The following is a 16988-nucleotide window of genomic DNA, read 5'->3' as shown; positions in this document are numbered from 1 at the left end:
CTATCAGTGCTCCATTTTGCCTGCATTCCCACGTCCGCGCCATGTAAGTTTTGCCCGGGGACGCATACTTTCGAATTAATTTGCGTCCCTCGGATGCATGTGTTTTTTTTTTTTGTTTTGTTTTTTTTTTGTTTTTTTTACATCTGAATATAGACGACTTATAAACGTTAACAACTTTGTCCGCCATTTTGTTTTGATCTTGCAAAAATAAAAAAAAACATTTGTTTACAAAAATGCTACTAGTGGTGAGCCGATTTATGAGGTAATGATCAAGTGGGTGACAATTTGATCATTGTCACGACCTGCTTCCGGGAAAGTCTTCAAAATAAAATTGCCCCAATGCTGTTCGTTTTATACGTTACTTGATCTCTCACTGTTTATTTTGAAGCGTTTTGACTTCCTTTATAACCAGGCTCGTCATCAGACAGACGTCACCACAGTACATGCTCAGTACTGATCTGCAGTGCTAGGGTACAAACTTTACCAATAAAAACAAATTCACTTCAGAGCGAAAATGCTGCATGCTACTTAGTACAGTAATTCATTGCTACTGTATTCGCTTCACACGAACAATGGGCACATGGCTAATTAATATGGTAATTTATTCATGTATACAACGTGAGAACAAGAGTGGACCAGCTGGAGACAAATCACTGCAAGAAGTCGACAACAACATGTTTGAGATGAATATCAGAAAGTTATTTGCCAGTATCACCAAGGAATGAGGGAGTAAATGACATCCTAGCTAGCTAGACATCACAAGTCTGAAGTTCATGCTAAGTTAGCCAACGTTATTCCTTGCGTCAAAACCATATTCATTTATTGTACGAGCTATCGGGGGAATTTGCAGTGAGTTTCAACAGCATGAAACTATGATCATTTTGAGAACACCGCATTAAGCTTGTCTGAGTTGACAGATAGAGCGTCTGGAACTGGTGTCAAACTGTTCTGTCCCGCAAATTGGTTTAATCAGGACTGTGAGATGATTTTGTGCAGTATGAAAAAGGGCTGATTTTTTTAAATAAATTATTTCAAAACTTTTTTTGATGTATTGTTAATGTTATTTTATTATTATTCTTAATAGTTATGCTGTTATGATTGTTTTAGACAGTATTTTTTTTAAAAATTGAAGTTGTTTTGAAGTTAGACAAATGTATGCCATGATTTTATTGGAATAGATTTTCCTCCATGCGCCCGCAATCTTAAACAAGTTTGACAACCCTGCTCTGGATAGTGCAGTAGTTCTCAAATGGTCTACGTTCAGGATTAAAAACATTTTTCCCTATCATCAAGTTGTGAGCCAAATTTTTAAACCATTCACATTTATTTCACAGCAAATTGCACAGTGGACTTGTCTGTATTGACAAAGATTCTGGGATCAGTCACCCCCTTTCTAAAAATACCATCTAAAAAGTATCTATATGCCCAAAGCAAAGTAAACGCTGCAATTTTTTTTAGTATCTGTGACAAACTAATGAACACTCAAAGTAAAAAGTGGACTTTTCTACCAAAATGGACTTTTATATCGAGGTTGTCATGAAGAAAATGATGATGGACCTTACATGTAAGTTCATTCTATTCAAATAAATTTTAATGTGACATTTGTTAATATTTGATGTTGATTTTTGCTCATGTCTAGTAAATGCAGTTTGAACCTGGGACCTGTCGTTTTTACTTCGCAATTTTTGGGACTCCAAACATTTGTATATAAGTTGTGAACTTCCTACTCCTTTGAACTTATGTGTTCTTGTTAAGGTCATTAACATGTGTTGATCCTTCCTCTAGGTTGTGTTTATTTTTATGAAATTTGTGCTCAATGTTTATATATTCAATAAATCCTTCGATCTCTAGCCATTACGCTTCAGTTCTTGTCAAATAAACTTCCCTCTGAATCCAACATTGACAATGCAATGTTCCAATATCCTTGCTGAAAGTCATAAGCCAGAGGTGCCCAACCGCTGGTCCGCAGCTCGGTACCGGTCCGTGGATCAACTGCCGCATGGGTTGCCCCCAAAATCATGAACTTTGTGTTTGTGTTGCCTCCCTCTTCAGGCATTTTTGAGTAATTGATCTTATTTCAGTTAATTCCAAGCTATATTAAGATAGGCTGATATAATCACATTACTACTCTGGCTCACGGGGGCAGTGACGACATCAACTGAACACCACACTGGATTTCTTGTTTCGCTTCGTTTTTCGCTCAATGGCTCCCAGTGTTCTTCGTAACTTCCACCTGCTGTTTGCGCCCGCAAAAGCATCGCTTGTGAGTTGTGTTTTGATTTTCTTTTATGCAACATGCTTTTTAGAATATTTCACCATGTATAAATGTTTAATTTGTCTCCATCGTGAATAACTGTACTTTTGTATTGTTTCATTTTTACAAAATATAACAGAGATTGAACACAACAGTAAACATATCAAATGTATTTCAGCCTCTTTATTTCTCTTGACTGTTTCGCTGTCAATTTGTATTCTGACTCACATTGAGGACAGAATAGAACTATTTTCATTTTATGTATTATCCGACTCGGAAAGCTTGTAGCGGTTGGGGTTGTAGACGCAGTCAATGGAGACGACAGCAACAGGTGTTTTAATGACATCCCAACTCATATCTCAAATCAACAGCACACCCGCACATGAAAGAAGTGACTTCAAAGCAAGCAATTCTTTCAGTGCCAGGGGCGAGAATTCGCACACACACACTGACATGTATGTCTCCAAATTATGTGATGATGTTTCTTTGTTTATGCATAGTGCAAGGTTTTTTTTTCCCCAAGCTTATGCTATAGCCCTTGCTAGGGAAATGGCAGAATACGCGTTTTGCCCTGTTCAGCCTTTGTGTTTTTCCTTTCTAATCAATGATCTCAGAGGGCTGCACAGCGGCTGCATGCCGACAGGCCTTACTGTTCTGTATTCCCCATGTTACTGCTTTTGCATGTCTGTTGGACGGTTCGAGCCTATTTGACTGAATATTGTTGCTTTGTACTTGAGCAAGTGTAATGACAATAAAGCTATCCTATCCTATTCTGCCAGTCAAGTAGAAAACAGGTGAGGGCAGCATCACTTATCCCAAAGGACTTTAACTTTTCTATCGCGTTTCTTCTATTAGTACTCAAAACGCTTGACAATGACCGACTGATTAAAGAGTATCAGGAGTCACTGATACTGCCTTAAGAGACTTCAACAAAGTCAAAATGGTCAAACTCACAACTTCTCATTTGGAAGACAGCCACTCTCCCACCGTGCCATAACAGACCATGATTTTTCATCAGCTCGCTTCATCTAGCAGAGCCATGGTAAGGCTTGTTGCTCAATATGTTTTGTGTGTGATAGGTGGCTTTAAATGATTGAATGACTGGTCATCCAGTTAGATGGCAAATAAACTCCCAAACGGATCTTCTTGCTTCGTGTTTTGATACTTTTTACTGCTTTCTGTGCTGACGGGAACTCTATCTTCTTCTTTTTCTTCTCCTTTTCTTCATTCTCCTTTCATTTACAATTGGCATACAACACTTCTTGTTCTTCTATGTCTTCCGGTTTTGTTTGAAAATACACATAAACAGGAATCTCACCTGCACACAAGACATAAACCCAAATTCAAAACGCGAATTGTATTACGCTTCACCAAATTTTTCTCCTTCGGTTATTGTAGCTAAAAAATCATAGTGGCATCCTGTCTGCTTTGACCGCAGGTGAAATCTATTAATCAATCTAATTTTTAAAACGTTTAATATAACATATTTGGCCGTTATTTTGATTCCTATTACATTTTTAAAATTAATACATTTTTTGTTCATCACTAAATACTAGTAATAATCATCCCTAGACAGTAATGATTAAAAGAATTTGTTTTAGATTGTCAGCTACATTTCTCATACTGACCACAAGAGAGAGCCAGCGTTAAATCTGAAGATTATGTTGCATCTCCAGCCCAAATACCACAAGCATGCAGAGAAAATTGGTGCACCTCTGTTATATATATATATATATATATATATATATATATATATATATATATATATATATATATATATATATATATATATATATATATATATATATACACACATATATATATATATACACATATATATATATATACACACATATATATATATACACACATATATATATATACATATATATATATATATATATATATATATATATATATATATATATATATATATATATATATATATATACACATACACATACACATACACACACAGTGGGCCCCCGTGTTACGAACTTAATCCGTTCAGCAGCTATGGTCATAACTCGAATTGCTCGTATGACGGGCAATCCAAACCTATGTTAATTAGTGAATGCGTGCAACGCGTGCAAAAACCTTAGGTAAAAACATCACGACTTTATACACATATTAAAAATTAGTAACATAATCTACTGTACTGTTAAAGTAAATAACATAAATATACAAAGGAAAAATGTCATTTCCCTTTGGGGCGACGTAACTTGAGCTGGGTGGAGGCGGAGGGGAGCAGAGACCAACCCGCAGAATTTATTTATTTATTTTCTTAAACGAGAACTTTTCTAAAATGAGAACATATCACCGACAATTTCCTTCTCTTTAATCCATAATAGAAGAAGCCTCTCCATTTTGTTGTTGACCGGGGTCCGTCTCCTGGCAAGGAAAGTCTTGCCCTTAGAAGATTGCCGAGCGGTTACGGTCATACTCACTAGCAAGGTTAACTATGCGTGCGCCTCCTTCATATGTTTTTATTATCTCCTGCCATCAATCATCCTCTTACTTCATATATATATATATATATATATATATATATATATATATATATATATATATATATATATATATATATATATATATATATATATATACATACACATACAGGGAGTTTGTTCTCTTCTCCGAGTGGTATACCAGTAGGGCTTTAATTTTATAGTCCCCACTTGCATTTGCAAAAAATGCGAGGGTTTCAGAGCTGGCCACCTCTCCATGCATAACGACTGAGTGGGCTTGCTGCGATGTTCCCTTGTCTCTCTGGGCTCCCACCAGCTCGGCGAAGATGCCACATGCCTTGTGTAAAATTACTGTTGGTGTGAGTGTATCACTAGCGATTTCCTTCTCTTTAAACCATAGTAGAAGAAACCTCTCCATCTTGTTGTTGACTGAGGTCCTTCCACTGGAAAGGACAGCCATGGCCTTAGAAGACTTGCTTGCTTTAATGGCTTCCTGATAATTGTACCATTTATCGACTGGTTACGGCCATACTCCCTAGCGAGGGTAACGACTTCTTCGTATTTTTTTTCCTGCTTCGTTGCTATCATGATCATCTCCTTACTTCTCCCTTTAGGTTGACTAGCAATTTTCGGCCCTATGGCTAACGGATAAAAGTTAGAGAGATCAACACATATCTGAACTGAGGGAATGCACAACCTCTGGCATTGTGGGAGAGATTTTGGCCAATACCATATCGGCATCTTAGTGACACGCACAGTCATACGCAGCCACATTTACCGCCAAGTTTGAAATATGGCTGTGCGAGAGAAGTTGTCGTTGTTGGTGATGCAGTAAGGCGAATAAACTCGTAACGAGGGGACAAAAAAACGTTTCAGTCCACATCGTAAAGTGAAAAAAATGTAAGCCAGTTACGTCGTAAACAATGGGAACCACTGTATATTTAAATGAAGTCAGTTTATGAGGCTTCATTTCTGAATCACTGTTGTTGTTTAGTTCATAGCAAGGACACCTGTTTTTGGCTTAGCATTGTATGATAAAGCTAGAACTTTAATGGCACAAAACTAAACCCCCAAATCTCAAAACAAAATATTCTAAATAATACATTTGAAATATTACACGCTCATGGGGTTGTCACATTTTGCTATAATTTCTCAGAGGATGGAGCTGACACATTTCAAGGGGTTACTCTAGTTTCAAGGCCACTTGTGGTCTAAAGCTAACAATTTTAAAACTTACTTTACTTACTTAAACTTACTTATGATTATCCTGTTTATTATTCTACAATCTTAATATTAATAACAGTACATTGTGCTTTCACGTAACAATGTATTCTTCTGCTTCATTTTTTTGTTGAATTATGTCCCTTTTCAAGACTTCTCTTTATTAAATTCATGTTACCTGTCCCACAAAGCAACCAGAGCAAGACTGTAGAGTAAAAGTCAAAACAGACTTGCTTTTCTCCTTTTGCACTAAGCTGTTTTAATATCTCCACCTTGAATATCACATTGTGTGGGAAGGTGAAATAATTCAAATGTTACTATGAAACAACATTCTTGAATTGCAATGGAGATCTGCAGGTAGCTGATTACTCTCCCTAAAGCACAATGTCTTGTTGTCTATTCTCCCTAAAGCACAATGTCTTGTTGTCTGGTGTGGAATAAAATTTTAAAATGATGTCTTTCTTATTCCACGATGAAGCTCAGATTGATGCCCCGAGTTACCTTGGCAACTGTATCTTCATATGTTCCAAAATTAAATCTTGGAATTGAGGTTTACATTACTATTGACCCATGACGGTGGAATTAAATGTGATATTATGTTTGGCAGACTGGATAAGTACAGGGCCACCTCCACCACCCAACTGCTTCTTCTGAAATATTTCAGGCTTTTCTAAGGGAAATAACATTGACCCAGAGTAAATTTCTGCTGAAGAAACCCTTTAATAACATAAGGGTGTGGCAATACCATTCTTCTGAAATCAGCAAAGTATATATAGGCTGGGGCTCAATGAAAAAAGAGAGGAAAGAATGATTTAATTAAATATGTAATCTTGATTTTCCTAGAATGGCAGAATGTCTACTTAAACATCCGGAAGGACAACCTAGTGGTTTCTCCAAAAGAGAAACTGAATATCAAAACTCATAAATTTCCATAAAGCTACCATAGAGAAAAGCTATAATACTTGGTTAAACTTGAAATGTTTGTTTTTGGAAAACCAGAGATGCCAGTCTGGCAGAGTTATGGTGTATTCAAAATAGTATTTAATATTTGTAGCTACAAATTAACTTCTGAATACAAATAAAAAGAAGTGGGCATCTTATATTTTTATTTACTGGTCTGACATTCGTCATTTGTCAGAGCACCGCCTCCTTTTCGTCACGGTCAGTCCGTCGTTTTTTCGAGCCAGGCGAAATTGTAATCGTTAGTCTGCCTGTGTATTTAAGCCCAACCTTCCGTCACCACTAGATGGCGACACGACTTTTTTTTCCGGTCCGTCATTCGTCAGGTGCTGGACTAATCCTGTCTGCACTCATACTAATTATTTTTTTCTGTTTTAGTATTTACACTTAAAGTTGACACCATGTCTGTGGTTCTGCAGTTATACTGTGCTGCAATTGAAACATAACGAAGTAATATCAGTGTAACACAAGAATAAAACCAGCTAAGGGGTTTAACCCTGGGCTATAATACCATCATGTTTAATATCCCACTTTTGAGAAACGCAGGGAACAGGAGTGCAATCAACAATCATGTCCATTGGCTGGCATTATCATGCTTAACATGAGACATTCAATCAGTGGATGTTTGTTCTCAAATATAACTGCCTGCCCTACGACAATAGAAGACGGTTTAATTAACATTTGCCTAAATTTGTCTAAAGGCTTTCATTTGTCACATACACAAGTAAAACAAAGTATTTCTGAGGTTACTAAAACATGTCTTAAATTGTGGAATCATGTCTTAAAAAAACTTCTATCTTGCATTTCCTGGCCAACAGCCAATCAGAGAAATAGTGCAAATTTGTTCTGCATTCCCAGATTGCTCTTACCAGCAAGAAAATTGACACCAAGACAAATTTCTTTTGCATTCCCAGAATGCTTTTACCGCCAAGATATCTGAAACCAGGACTGAAAAAGGGAGCAACTACAAATAAATGTCCGGTAAAGTCAGTTGCATTATAGCTGTGAATGACAGTTAGTGAATAGAACCAACCTTCTTTATTCACGCAACTGAACATGTTTCTCCACAACTTGCTTGTGCTTTGAAGTGACTATTGTCACATTAACTGTAGACTTATTACAGTTTGTACTATAAAAATGCAGCAATATATAAATTGATCATCCAAGTTAGTTTAATTAAAATTGAGGAAGCAAAAAGCTGTGTAGCGGGCTGACGGTCGATTACAACAGCGGATGAAAATTGCTGCGGATGAAATTTAATTATTATTTTTTTTAGCATTCCCGTCATTCTTTGCCAAAACAGGCATCGAACGATCATGGACTGACAGGCAGTCCAGCAGTGCTGACGAAGTGCCCACCTCTGCAAATTAATTTGAGGTAAAACACTGACCTGAAATAGTTTGTGCTAATTTTAGTAACTCCAGGCGAAGTCCTCTACAACAAAATCGTATTTGCAGCCAGATATTTTTCACAACACTATATTTTCACTATAGTAAATCTATGTCTCAGACAGAATCATAAAAACAACTTGTTGTGCACTCTACAATCTGACTGAAGTTAAAAACAAAACCATCCAACATTTAGAAAAAAATTGCCAAATCTACAATTAGCATTCATTTGCATACTTACCGTATTTTTCGGACTATAAGTCGCAGTTTTTTTTCATAGTTTGGCCGGGGGTGCGACTTATACTCTGCTGCGACTTATGTGTGAAATTAACAACACATTAATACATCATTTCACATGTTATTTTCACACTAAACCGCAAGAGGGCACCCTAGGTCTGTGTTAATCATTTCAACAATGCCGGTAATTTATAAAAACAACTGAGAAGGGCTGAACTAAATCATTTTAACAATGCCAGTAATTTATAAAAACAACTGAGAAGGGCTGAACTAAAATGGCACCGATGAGTCTGACGTAAGCGATGTCGAAGAGGAAGTGGCGAAACGTTTACCTCCCGAGTTGGAGGCGTTGTTTAAAAGTGGGTAGCAGGGTTAGCAGGTGAGTCCGGTGAATTAGCAGGCCGACGTAGCAGCCCCAGTTCCCTTAGCTAGTTCTCCGGTTCCGTGTTTAAAACTTGGCAAATCTTGCTTCTTCGGATGTGTAAGAAGACCCGTCGACTGTGCACGTATTGTGGCTTAAACTGACTGGAAAAACTATCAGACAAACACTTGTTTGACGAACAAAACAACGCATTGTCGGAAGAGCGAGCCGGCCGAGAAAGCCGGCCTGCCGCGAGCGGCCGAGCGATCGGCCGAGCGAGCGGCCGAGCGATCGGCCGAGCGAGCGGAGCGAGCAAGCGGAGCGGTCGTGCTAGCGACCGAGCGAGCGGTCGTGCTAGCGACCGAGCGAGCAGCCGAGCTAGCGGAGCGGCCGCTGTATCTACACGCGCCATATATTTTATCATTATATTTACATTTCCCCCCCAAAATGCGACTTATACTCCAGTGCGACTTATATATGTTTTTTTCCTTCTTAATTATGCATTTTTTGGCTGGTGCGACTTATAGTCCAAAAAATACGTTAAATAAATTTCTTGCATAATGTCTTTCACTTTGCTTCATCCATCTTTCATCTTTATTATTTTTATCCTGTCTTCAAGTGTTGGTTTGGTTTAACCTCCATGTGGGTGCATGCGTTCTAATAACATTTTTTCGGCAGCCACGGCCCGTATTCCGCTCAGAACAGATTTGCACAACACGTATCCTCCTGATTTTTTTCCCGAATGGACAACATGGCGAAGGAACTATTGCTTATGGAAGTTTGCCGATAAAAACAGCTTTATGATTCATCTGAAAAGGAATAACATGATCAAAATACCGATAACGACTCCTGGCGAACACCACGTTGGGGAGAAATGAGGAGTCTGTTGAGATCGTTTGAATCAACTAGGATTCTTTCCCTATGGTATAGAGTAGTGTTGTTCCCATGCTGTAGAGTCAATTTACTGCCACCTATAGTATGGGAGAATATCATCTGATTGTAGGGGAAAGCCGCTCTGAATATACAATGCTGCAAAATGCATGCCGGCATGTCAAGAATAAACCAAGCTAGACTTTTCCTGCTGGCTTGTTTTCGCTGTAGTGAAATTCAGCGCAATGCAAATGCAGGAATAATACATTTTCTATTATGGAACAAGGGGATTTTTTTCCTTGTATGAGGATGTACGAGGGAAAGGCTTCAATGCCTGGATTTCTTTTTCACACAAGGGATTTGTTTTTTTGCACATGCAGGTTTTGTTGTAGAGGAGTTTTACTGTACAGTACCGCAATTTTTTTTTCAAATTTGTTAGACCAGTTTGGGAGGGGGGGTGGTGAGTATAAGAGAATATAAGTACTAAGTAATACCGTATTGCAGTGATTCTCAAATGGGGGTACGAGTACCTCTTCAGGGGTTATGTGAGATTTTAATAGTTTCTGCAATGCCATTAAAGCCGTGACAGGAACTGCACAGTTTTCTTTTTAAATAAAGAGTATATTAATTGGAACTTATTGCTAAGTTGTGTTATGGTGACATCATTGCTAAGCGGTGCATGCCTTTATTTTGTCCATTTATTTACAGATGTGCATTTTCATAGTGACAAAAGTTTTCAGCTGATGAGCCAGAAATGAAATAGATCAGCTTAGGTTGATCTATCCTCTGACTCAAACAAACCTAAATGTACTTCCAAGTTTATTAAAACAGACAATGGCGCAGCACAGCAGTTCTCTCTCTCTCTCTCTCTCTCTCTCTCTCTCTCTCTCTCTCTCTCTCTCTCTCTCTCTCTCTCTCTCTCTCTCTCCTCTCTCTCTTTCTCTCTCTCCTAGCATGTACTTAGCATGTATTTTGTATTTTGCTGGCAAAAATATTTCACAGGGGGTACATCAATGATAAAAAAGATGAGTATGGTGGCTGTGCTTAATGTGCTGGCTTTCACGGGACACCTAATAAGGATTGATGCTCTGCTCAGAGGCATGTGATGAGCTCAGATCATCATCAAAGGAAGCTCACAGATCCCGGGGCTTACCTGTTGCGCACTTTGGCAAGCACTAAAAGTCGACCGCAATTACCACAAACTGGGGCAAACCAGATCAGAGATTTTTTTTTCTTCCTTTTTTTATTCATGGAGTTGTTGACAATTTAAAACAAATCTGATTTTTCCAATAGATCTCATGAGATAACAGTGGTAAACATCGAACAGCATCAGCATTCAGCAGTTTCCAAAATGCATGCAATTGTAAAATTAATGACATTATTCAAGCAATGCGCAACACAAATAACAGTGATAATCCTGATAATAAAAATACACTAATAGTAAGAATAATGGGGACCTGAACCATGGTGTGGGCATTTCATTGCATGGTGCCTGACTGATAACCAACTGTTAATTTTATTTTTTAATTTTTTATTTTTATTTTTTTTTTGAAAGGGTTGGGGGGCAAAGGGTCACATTCTTGAACTTAAATGGTGAAAATCCATTCAACCTAGCTGTCTACAAAACAAAAGCCAGAAACTGTCAAGTGAGCCCTACTAGTCAAGACAATGATCTCTCAGGGAGAAAATATTGAGTTCACAAAACTGGTCAATATGTAGCTACTCCTTTTCAGGACTTTGATGTTTATTGCCTTAAAGGGACAATGTGTAAGATTTAGACCAATTTTCATTTAAAAAGAATAAGTTAAACGATTACAAATTTCAAAAACTTGGAATTAAACGTGTTCTTAACAACCAACAGTATGTTTTAAATATAACCGTCGGTCTAGATATTAAAATATATTACATGGGGGTGGCACTCCTCCGGTAATGTATAATGTTGACAAAAGCAGTATTATCCAGATAGCTACGGACAACTGTCTAATGAAAACTAATGAAAAACGGTCTCAATCTTACACATTGTTCCTTTGAGCAAACAACTGACAAACATCTCTCACTGGTGTAGTGGAGGGTATACGGCGGTATACCCACTTTATTTACGTCTTGTCTACACCTAGCCGGGGTTCTTGCAAACGGGCAGTAAATGTCTCCGTTTTGCCCTATTTGCTCAGTCTTTTTTTTTTTCATCAAAGCCGAATGTTTCAAAACTTCCAGCCAAAATGGAGATTAGACCAAGCCTCCGGTTTCGTGGTTGAGTGTAGACAGTTTAAACGGAGATCTGCGTCATCACGCTACTTTTTTTCCCCGCCAAAGACACGGATACTGGTGATGTCAGAGGCGGAAGTTCTTTCTGATTGGATACGTCAGAAGCGAAAGTTCTTTCTGATTGGACAGAATTTGTGACATTACTGCCGCCTAGCGACTTGGCATGCTTGTTATGTGTTCCGCAAAATGCTCATTATGACGTTAAGTATCCGGCTAAAATACCACTTTGTTGTCTGCAGTTGTCTTGAACTTGCGAATTTCATATAGCAGCGACTTTTTTAAACAACCACGACGAGAGGGAGACCATGCAGATTTAAATAGGGCGGTTAAATGGAGACAAAGCCTTAGAGAAAGCATTGCATATATCCACTTCTGACCTCCCCTGATCCCATGTTTCTGTTATATCCAACTGCCCACAGCCTCCTTTTTTAAAAAAATTTTTCAACTTTATTCAACAACGACAATGTACACAAACAGTACATAACATGGATTTAAAGTCTACTAGAAAAGTAATAATAAAGCATAAATAATCAAGAACTGGTAAGAGGGTAAAAGGGTAACAGAATAATTCAAATATACAAATACAATAAAGTCAAAAAAATATTGTACAAATAATATTAGCTCAACGTCATTTCTTAAATCAAGTCACAGTCTTTTCACAATCTTCTAGTCAAAGTAGCTTTGGGGTTCAAAGAAAAACATTCAGATACATCAATAATACCTTTAAATACAGCAAAATGTGGTCTTTGATTTCCAAATTGTACACAGTGAACATGAAACTTTGCTAAAATTAAGAGAAGGTTGACAACATATACTTTTATAGTCCACTTTATCAGAATTTGAAGGTCCAAGAAGAACATGTCTGAGATGTATTCTTACTGAGGGTTCAATTTTAGAATTGATAAAAGTATTCAGATCGATCCAAAAACTGTGGATAGCCTCTTTACCCTCAAGTCTGGTGAAACCGTGACTCTTCTCTCTCTAATTGGCTGGTACTCACTGGTTAACTTTGGGCATTCTGACTGACCAATCAGAAGCAGAATAGAGGTGGTGCTAGTTCGACCGGGAACTGTGGCAAATGTGGAGATTTTGACTGGTAAACCCTCATTTTGAATGTTGATTTTGTTGTAAACAATATATTAATTTCTGAGACAAATATTTTACTGTTGTACTATTTAGCTGTCTTTTTACAAAGCTACTATTAACATTTTGTACTTTTTTTTTCTTAAATTTGTTGTTTTATGCTAAACAAAGGCAGCTCGGTGGAAGAGTGGTTAGCATGTCCGCCTCACAGTTCGGAGTCATGAGTTCCAATCCAGCTCGCTTTGGCTTCCCTGTGTGCCCCCCCCCCCCCCCCCCCCCCCCCATGCATCAGTGGGTTCTCTCTCGACACTCCGGCTTCCTCCCACAATCCAAAAACATGCATGGCAGGTGTATTGGACACTCTAAATTGTCCTTAGTTGTGAATGGTTGTTTATTATTGTGTGCCATGCCGATTGGCTGGTAACCAGTCCAGGGTGTCTCCCACCTACTGCCTGTAGACAGCTGAGATAGACACCAGCAAGCCAGCAACCCTTGTGAAGATAAGGAGCTACAGATAATGGATGGATGTTAAATAAGGGCTCCCAAGTATAACATTCAATAACCACAACATCATCCACTTGGTGATGCAGATCGGTAATGGAAAGAGGGGTCTTGCTGATGACTGATTTGATAACAGCGGCGTGTGTGAGAGAGACAGTGAGATGCATCATTTTTGGTTTTTGTTTTGTTAGGTAGAAATCAATAATGACTAGTCAAACCTGTGGAGTGCAAATTGCATTGAAGACTTCAAAAAAATGTCTAAAAAAAAACAAAACATGCCTCATGAAGAATCCATTTTACATCTATCCATCTTGCTTGTGTAATACCATATGTACAAACTGCTCCTAATTATACTGTACGTCCATCCATTTTCTCTAGCTGTTATCCTCCCAAAGGTCGCAGCCTTGCTGGTGCCCATCCCAACTGACTGTGGGCAGGAGGTGAAAGACACCCTGAACTGGTTGCCAGCCAATTGCAGAGCACACAGAGACAAACAACCATTCACGTACCCAACAGATTTTTGTTTAGAGTTGTCCTGTATGTCACAGGTTCTAAAACAATCCTTTCAATCCAATCCTTTTTCTTAATTAAAAAAAAAGGGTTAAATTTGGAGCATACAGTGGGCCCCCGGTTTATGAGATTAATCCGTTCCACGGATGGGATCGTAACTCGAATTCACCATATGGCGGGCAATCCAAACCAATAATAAATCCTCTTCTTACGCTCGCTTATACATCACTAGCAATCTTGGGACACATGGCTAACCAATTAAAGTTGAATTAAGCACTAAAATGCACAAAAAATATGATGTTGTAATAACCCACACTCGAACAAAGTCTTACCATTCAACCATTATGAAACGAGTGATGCCAACTAATAGCAGATCAGCAACTTAGTGATTCCGGGACACCGACCAATAGTAGACCAGTATCTTAAGGAGTCGTGACGCCGACCAACAGCAGACCAGCACTGTAGTGATGTGAGCAGTGACCCGTATATAGACACATGAGCGTGGAGCGACTCACGGAGCCGCCACGTTGGAGGTGTCGTAAGGCAAAAGAAATGGCGTAAAGAGGGGAAAAAAAACGTTGCGGTAAAAAAACAAAAAAAAAACAAAACGTAAGGCAGGGACGTTGTAAACCGGGGGTCCACTGTACCCACTTCTCAAGGGACCTTAACACCACTGCTCACTTACCACACATATTTTGCAATCAGCATGCGAATGCCATACTGCCGGCATTGGGCTAAAATCATCGGTCACATTTTGGTGACATTTTTTCAGATCTTTAGTATTGATCAGTCTAAAAGAGTGGCTATATATTTTTCCAAATTATCAACCAATTGAAAGTGTAAAAAAAAAAAAAAGGCTTGGTATGTTTTACAATTCAATGATTATGGTTGAACGATGATTTTGGCCATGGATATGAAGATATTGCTCAATGTCAGCAATATGTAGACTGCTGGAGTACTAAAATCCTTGACAGTGGGGGTGTCAAACTCATCTTTATCGTGGGCAACATTATAGTAGTCTCTGTCAGAGAATGACAGTGAATCGAACATTATTTAAAGTGTGTTTGTTACACACTTGTGATGTATGGCAAGATTTTTTTTTTAAACATACAGTAAAGGCAGTTTCTGTTGTTTTCATGACCATGTTATTTCATAAGCCATTTTTTTTTCCTTTTTAACCATTGTTAATAGAAAAAAATGATTGTTGTTTCTCCCCAAAGTGTGTAAAAATGGAAGATAACTTGCAAATGTGGTATTTTAGCTGGAAATATAATGTCATAATGAGCATTTAGCGAGCCAGATAAAATGATGTGGTGGGCCGGATCAGGCCTTGAGTTTAACCTGTACTTTACAGTAAATGTGAACAATTTGTCCCTATAAGAAAGCTAAATGCAAAGACGTATGGACCAATAAAATATTATTTTAAATGAATGTATGCGGAATGTAACAGAACAGTTATTTTCTACCTTATTTCAATGCTGTACCTAAAGGTGGGCCTCTGTGTGTATGTGTATGGTGTGTGTGTTCTGATGAGGTTAGAAGAGGGAGTGTGCAAGTTGGATCGTGTTTTGCTTTTTTTTTTTTTTAACTCATCACACTCCCTCCTTAGGGTCGAATAGCAGACGTAACACTCTTACACATGCTCTCACAAACCCTCTCCCATATGATGTGTTCTGTCTCGCCTCTCTGTAACACAAAAATGATCTTTCACAGCCCTGAGAGAGAACACACACTCACACGGAGTGCATTTCTTGCCCAACGCCTGATGGGTGAAGACAGGATGGGCTGCCGGGATCTGTGAGGATGGAGAAGAAAGTTTGTGTAATCCAAACTCTCTTCCATCAGTATCGGCCTGTCATCAGACCTCTGGCACATGTAAGAAACCAACTCTTTTGGTCTGTCAAGTTTTTCTGGCAATGTGCTCAGTCGGCTTTGGTCACATAGATTTCGGCCGGTGCTGTTTTCTCATACATGTTGTACTACTGTCAGACAGCAGGGCTCCAACAGGCAGAAGGTCAGAAACCAAAGACACACCCCCACCCTCTCTCACTATAGAATATTTGAGAGCTAAGACTCATGTCATCTTTTTGGCACCTTTATGTTTTTCATTTGGCATTTTTATATGTAAAAAGCATCTATGATACTCTCTGGATTCTGTCTGCCTGAAAGCAGATTTTAGTTGTTGCACATCAGTTTTTCAACTGCGTTTTAGGACCACACTGAAATTGCGGGTGGGGGAGGGGGGGACATACTTTGAGATTTAAGTCCTAATTGTACGAGGTTAATCTTGATGTAATAATGCACTAATAGGCCAAATGACTTTCTGGAATCCATTTTCGCAAGTGAGGGGTGATCCTCGGTTCAAAGGTTTGGAGGTTTGTTTAACATGAGTTGTTGTATGCTTCATCTTGATCCATATTGACCAGAACTACTTATAGCTTTTAGCAATTGTACAGTGAAAATTGGCTAGCTTACCTTGCTTACCAAAGTTTCGAAATGCTGGCGAATCCACTGTTGAAAGCAACAGACCAAGAGAAAGATAATTTTGTCTTTTTTTTTTATACCCACTGTAAATCCTCCACGTTTTCTTTGTGCTAAATTCACTTTACTATGGCTCCGCTCTACATGGTTTGTCAAATTACTGGTGCTATTTGGCGAACTGGAAAGCTCTAGGTGTCGCGCACAAAGTGCATCTTACCATTATATTCTTCTTGTCTTTATCTGTGGCCAACTAAAAGTAATGGCCGTATGTCCATCTTGAGTTCATATCGTCAATATTCAACCTTTTGTCTGCTGCTGCCGCACTCCTCTCTGCTGTAGTAGATACTAACAATAGCAAGTAAATATTTTGCCCTTGGACTTTTCTCCTC

This window comes from Hippichthys cyanospilos, chromosome 17, assembly GCF_059441005.1.
Source record: "Hippichthys cyanospilos isolate Australia breed blue-spotted pipefish chromosome 17, RoL_Hcya_1.0, whole genome shotgun sequence".
Taxonomy (NCBI): Eukaryota; Metazoa; Chordata; class Actinopteri; order Syngnathiformes; family Syngnathidae; genus Hippichthys; species Hippichthys cyanospilos.
The sequence above is the reverse complement of the archived record's forward strand: the minus strand, read 5'-3'. Positions refer to the sequence as shown.